The sequence below is a fragment of the Tupaia chinensis genome, unplaced genomic scaffold, assembly GCF_000334495.1.
Source record: "Tupaia chinensis unplaced genomic scaffold, TupChi_1.0 Scaffold000524_1, whole genome shotgun sequence".
Lineage (NCBI taxonomy): Eukaryota > Metazoa > Chordata > Mammalia > Scandentia > Tupaiidae > Tupaia > Tupaia belangeri.
The window spans coordinates 53511-60435 of NW_006160037.1; the positions used below are offsets into that span (position 1 = coordinate 53511).

The 6925-nt window shown below is 38.1% G+C and overlaps 1 pseudogene; it reads left to right on the plus strand.

Moving 5' to 3' along the window:
• Positions 1-361: 361 nt before the first annotated feature.
• Positions 362-6925, plus strand: part of LOC102468223 (RRP15-like protein pseudogene) — a 23154-nt pseudogene continuing 16590 nt past the window's right edge.

Consider the following 6925-nt stretch of genomic DNA (forward strand, 5'->3'; position numbering starts at 1 on the left):
ATGGGGAGATGAGAAGAAAAACAGAATGAGAACTTCAGCTTGGTAAGAAATGTCTGAAGATGCTGTAGGTTTAGAGACCTGGAGGTCTTTCCTCAGAATCATACTACTTTATATTTGCTGACTATGCCAGGCATTGTTTCTAAGTACTTTAGAACTATGACTCTTCTAAGGCAAACACTTCTTATTGCTACCGAAAGAGATAAAATGGAATTAGAGATGGGCTAAGTTGCCCAAAGTTACCTCATACATGATAATTATCCCAGACAATCTAAATCCAGAGTAGACACTCTCAAAGACCATACCACACTGCTTATCTTAAAAACAAGGCTAAAAATCTTAACTTATTACTGTAAAGCAGATAATGGGGACCTCAAGTCCAATGACCGGTAAGTAAAGCCAAGAGATATCAAGTTTAGAACAATTCACTGAATTTAAAATCTAGGAGGTCTGGCCATACGGGATTATTAATTTCAAAAAGGCCCACAACTGGTATAGAAAATTCTCAGTTGGAGAGAGTTGTGAGCTCATTGTTGACAAAGAGAGTTCTCCTTTTGCCCTCTCACCAATGAGAGAAAATATTGTATGTGGCAGGACTGAATCCATACAGTGGTAAATTGGGGAGATCTGGATGGAGCTGGAATGTGCAGAGAAAAGAGAAGTTTTGGTACCCTAGTGATGTACCTGGCTCTGAAGATCTTTGAAGTCCTGGCCAGAGTGCTTGGACTGACAAGGGTTCTTGATGGATAAACAAGATGTCAAAGGCTCAGGAGAATACACCCAGCCCCTGGGGGAGAACCCTGGCTTTGTAGCGCAGAGCTCAACTCCCCATCACTTCAGAGACTGCAGCATTACTACACATGAACACCGAGTCCTACACTCTAGGTTATGTTTAAAGCAGCCGAGACCCAGCATTGGTTGTACAGCAGTAACATGGCACTCTGCAATGGTGGAAGCCATAGGAAGAGCAGGGTTTCCAGGCTGACCCGTGTGTATGTGTGTGTGTGTACATGTACATGTCTGTGATCCTGGGTTACTGGGAAGGCTGGGGGAGAAGTGCAGTGTGACACCTGTTGAGAGGCTCTGCTTTCCCTCTCTATTTCCTTCTTATCAAATAAGTAAATAAATAAACTTAAAAAAAATTAAAGCAGTTGATACATTGCCTCATCTAGATTGCTGGTCTGGGGTGGTCTGAATCATCCTAGATAATTAAATCCCAGAGCCAGTTTTCGCTGGTTTCCTTTTTTTCAAACTCTAGTGCTGAGATCTTCCTGTCCAACAATCCTCTTCCTACTCACCCTTACTCTGGTCTGGTCCTCTGTTTATCATTGACTGCTGAGCCATAGTTATGTTGTCCACCTCCATAGGGAGCAACAGCACTCCTCAGCTGCTTAAGCAATTCACTCTGTCACTGACTCTGAGAGCACTCCTACACTATGTCTTCTCTCAGTCTGGAGCAGAGTAACACGCCCCCTGCCACAACAGGACTGCCAACGCTCTGGGAACTTTTCTTTTGTAGAAACCCTTAAGTAGCTTATAGTTAATTAGCTGAGTGTAACAGATTGTGCTCAGTATTCTGGTAATAAATATTAGAACAGTTACCTTGTAGGACTTTAATCTTGACACACTAGGGTGATTTCTTTCTAATCGCAATTCTTCAAGTTGAATGAAGAAGTCAGAATGATGGCTCCCAAATATTAAAGAATATTCAACTTAGAATTAAAACTATTTTTACTTTTATTCATTTAATTATAAAAAGTGGGTTCCTACTGCAATTGAAATGTTTCACATATGATAGAAAATATTTCCCTTTTGAAGGTTGAGTTAAATTTCCAGCAAGTTTATTTTAGATTTTATAATTCTTTTTTAAATTTAATTTTTAAATTATCATAATCTTTTTTTATATTACATTGAATCACATGTATCTTTACAGTACAATTCTTTTTACTTAAAAATATGGTCTTATTTTTCTGTCTGGTTTTTCAGAAACAAATCTTTTGAAGGTTGTGCTTTGTTCTAGGTAGTGTCTGGGACTTTGGAGTATGGAACAAACTCTTTGAATGTTTCTTTCATTTTGTAGAACCATCCACAGCATAAAATCAATGAAGAGCTTGTCTGCTTTTGATGTGAAATATATGATTTTGCCCTGATTGTTTGATAAGAATAACCTTATAAATATTCCTTGATCCTTCTTTACTAAAATGTAAGATATTCAACATGTACTTATTGAGAGATTAATATGTGCAAGTCACTTGGTCATGAGCTTCTAGTCATAAGAAGAAGGACCTTTAAAAAAATCTTTTCTCTCCTTCTGTACTTTAGAACATATCAAGTATAACATAAAACCATTAAATGTTCTATAAATGTCAGCTGATTACTGACTAATAAAAATATTTCAGCATAAAAGATTTTGGTTGCTCTTAATACTTAGAAGATCCAGAGAAGAACACTGATTAGCTTAATCTTCAAATTGCTTTATAGCGATAGGTGCTCATGCTTTTTTTTTTCTCCTCACAGTAATTCTAAACTGGGGACAGTATTTATATTCCTATTTATAAGTAGAGAAACATACGGCCTTCTAGACCCAAATATCTAGATGGAATCCATCTACATCTGAAGTGGGCCTGCTCCTTTAACTGAAGATCCTCTCCTCCAAGCTTCTCCTTCCAGACACAAGTGCCTAGACAGGATCATAGAAAACATCAACCTCCACTGAACCTGCTGGACAGAAGGAGAATATCCTCTTCATAAATATGAATTCAAATATCTTTCTGTGGATACCACGCAAAACACAATAGAGGAGAGAAATTAACACAGAAGTAGCTCACAGTAAAGGGGAGCATACAAGCTACAGTTGCAGAAACCTTCTCCAACAAATTAGCCAAAAGTGATTACACCACCAAATGATTAAAAATTAGAGAATAGAAACTGCAGAGTGAGCTGCAGGGAGAAATGCAGAGCTGCAGAGAGAGCACGGCTTATCTCCTCTCACACGCCACTGAACTCTCAGTTGAAACTCTGCAGCTCAACCCAGGCGCACCTGTTCTTTAGAAACTGGGAAGTCGTTGAATATCTAGTTCCAATGACAAAAGTGTAGGTTGCTTGGTGAGCATTAGAGAAACTGAACTAAAGAGAGATTGTGGGTCATCACCTTCCACACACCTCTGTACTCTCAGAATTAACTCCAAAACATTAGGAAGAAATGTATAATGCATCAGATAATCAGAAACCACCACAGAGGCACAAGAAATATGATAAACAAAGAAAAGTTCTCTCCTCCAGGGGAAATGAACAACCCTTCATCATCCATAGACAGTACAGTGGAACTCGTGGAAATGTCAGATAAAGAAATCAGAATTTTCATAGTGACAAAACTAATCGAGATGTAAAAAAGAGAAACAAACTCCAGAAGATGCAAAAGAAAAGATAAAATTAGTTCTAAGAGATGAGGAAGTCCTTCCATGATTTGAAAGAAGAAATATACAACATAAAAAATAATCTAATGGAGCTGATAGAGATGAAGGCTGTAATAAAGGAAATCAAAACCTCCCTTGAAAGTATTAAATGCAGATTAGAACATGAAGAAGTTTGAATCTGGATGTAGAAAACAAAATCTCTGACCTAGAAAAAAATCATCTAAAGGACTGAGAAAATAATCGCCCAAAGAGAATAATATTCAAGAAATACTAGATACCATTAAATGCCCAAACATTTGGATAATTGGTATCCCAGAAGGTGAAGAAGCTAATTAAGGGTATTAATAATCTATACCATGAAATCTTGGATGAAAACTTTTCAAAACTAGAGAGGCATTCAAATATCCAGACCCAAGAACTACAAAGGACCTCAAATAGAATCAGCCCAAGAAGATCTCCAAGACATATCATAATCAAATTGGTCAAAACTTCAGACAAAGACAAGATACTAAAATTGGCAAGAGAGAAACATCAAGTTACTTACAAAAGTTATTCCATTAGGCTAATGTTGGTTCTCTCATTGGAAAAAAGGCAAGCAAGAAAAGAATGGGATAATATATTCAAATGTTAAATGAAAAACAATTTCAACCAAGAATGCTATATCCATTAAGATTTTTCTTCATAAGGGAAGAAAGGATGAAAACATTCTCAGATAAACAAAACCTGAAAGAATTTAGCAAGACCAGACCAGATCTCCAAGAAGTTCTGGGAGTGCTATACCGGGAAAACTGAAGTCGGACAAAAAGAAATAATAGGACAAAAAACGACCAAAAAAAAAAAAGGGGGGGGGTCAACTTAATGGTAGGGACAAGTTTGGTAATATCAATAATAATATTGAATGTGAACTGCCAGAATTTAAACAGAAAGATTGGACCATAGTAACCCTGCAAGTTCAACAGAAGAGAGATTAATTACATGAGGCTGAACTGGTAAAATAGACTTTGGACAAAAAAATTACCAATTTTCTTCTGTGCTTTGTCTTCCAGATTTAAGGCCTTTTGTTTTCTTTTGAGCTGTTGATAGGTTCAGCAATTTTTTTTTCATTGAAACATAAACTTTTCTCCCTCCCTGACTCCTCTGGAATTGGCAAATATTCGTGAACATTCTTTTTTCCTTTTTGTAAATAAGTTAGTTTAAAAGGGATAATGGAGAGAGAAAAAAAAGTTTCAGAAGAAAATTACAGTGCATTTGTTACTAAATTTTAGTTTTGTCCATATCTGTTTTTTGAGTTTTTCATTATCTACCTACAGTTTGAACAGAATCCTAATCTTCCCCCATTTAAATCTTAAGCAAATTTTTAACATTTTTAAATTTTGATTTATTAAATCTAAAACACTTTTCTTGGAATTAAAAAAATAAATAAAAAACAAACAAACAAAAATTAAAGAACATACCTACTTAATGACCACAGTAAGCTATATAGCCTCAGCTAGGTGCTATTTTATAGTATGTTCATTCTACTTACTTAGTTTTATGCCTAAAGTCAGAAATGTGTTCATAGATATGTTTTTAATTCACTGTACTTACTATCGAAAATATTTAGTTTAATTAAAATCTTTTGTGAATCAATAAATGTGAAAAAAAATGTGCTAGAGGGCATTTAAGCTTTTGACAAGAATTCTCTGGAGAGAGACACAGAGAAAATGAAAGTGAGAAGGCACCCCACAGTGCAGCATGGTTACATTCCTTCTCCTCCATGTCTCTCTCTCTTCAGGAGTTTGGGCATTCATGAACATGCCTCTGGCATGTTTCTCAAGATATCAGATCTGGGACTAGAACCACAGGGTTGGTCATGTGGGATCTAGTTGCTTTAATCAGCATGCCGCAGTTTAAAGGCACTGTTGAAGACGTAGCTCTAGAACCAAAAGACACAATTTCAAATATCAATATTTTCATCAGGATTTTTAAATCCTTGTTGGTTCTTGAAAGTCTGTTTATCCTGGGACCAGCAGATAGCATAATGGTTACATTGCTGGACTCTCAAGTAGTCAACCACGGTTCAAGTCTTGGACCTGGTGGCTTAAACCTCACATGGAGCATGTGTGTGTAAGTGCCCAAGATCTCAAGAGGAGGATGGAGGAGAAGGGATTGCAGCGTGGCCATTCCCCCTGGGGGGATGGGTGATTTCTTGCTTTCTGTCTCTCTGTCTCTCTGGAGAGTGCAGGCAGCCTATAGCAAAATTTCTCTTAAAAAAATAAAAGCCTATTAGTTTCTCTGATCTTTCCCATCCTTCTCTCTCTCCTGTCTAAAATACATCTGGACACAAGAACCAACACACATTCACAAATTTGCATATGCTGTCAATCTTCAGATCTGAATCCTCAGAATAAGAATGCCTCCTCTGAACAGACCTTCTTGAAGAGACACCTTCCTTCATGGACCTGTGATCTAGCCATTTTGGGGGAAACTGAGAAATGAAGATTTCCCACTGATAATTCAGCCTCCAGCATACAAAACTCGCGTGGTAGGAAAACCCCTTTCAGTCCTCCTGTCTCTATGTCTGTCTTTGTCTCTCTCTACCTCTGTCTCTGTCTCCTCTCCTTTTTTGAATTTTTGCTTTATAGCATTTTTTAAGGTGAGGCATTTTTTCTAGGCTTTCTGGCCCCTCCTATCCCTTTATCTTGTTAATAATTCCCTCTCCCCCTCCCAGCCCAGGAGAGGCAGAAAGGAAGAGAACAGGCCTTCTTGAAGAGACACCTGCCTTCATGGCTTCTGCAATCTAGCCATTTCTAATTTTGGGGTTTTATTGAAACTTTTTTTTTTGAGAGGTTTTTGCTATAGGGCACGTGCGCTCGCCAGACAGACAGAGAGAGACATAGAGCCAGAAAGCGAGAAATCACCCCCCAGGGGGGATGGTCACGCCGCAATCCCTTCTCCTCCATTCTCCTCTCAGGATCTTGGGCACGCACGCACACGCGCCCGGCATGAGTTCTAAGCCACCGGGTCCGGGACGCGAACCGCGGTCGACTACGTGGGAGTCCAGCGACATAGCCATTACGCTAACTGCTGGTTCCCGAAACTTTGTGAATATTAATTTTTTTCTTAGTTTTATTTAAAAGTTTTTCTCTTCATTTTTTCTTCTCTTTTTCTCTGTTTCTTGTCTGTTTTTTTGTTTGTTTGTTTGTTTTTTGCTGTTGCTGTTGTTTCTCTCTCTCTGTTTCCTTTTCTGCATGCTCCTCGACACTCAGATTGGACTTCCAAGTTTGGGAAGAAACCGACCATCCACTAGATGACTAGAAATGACTGCAGGACCATAAGAAATATGGGGAAACAGGAAAATACCTCTCCTCCAAGGGAAAAGGATAACTCCTCTTCATCCACACACAGTTCAATGGAAATCATGGAAATGTCTGATAAAGAATTCAGAACATTCATAATGGCAAAGCTAACAGAGATGGAAGAGAAGAGAGACAAGGAACTGCTGAAGAGGAAGGAGAAAGGAGTTGAAGAGT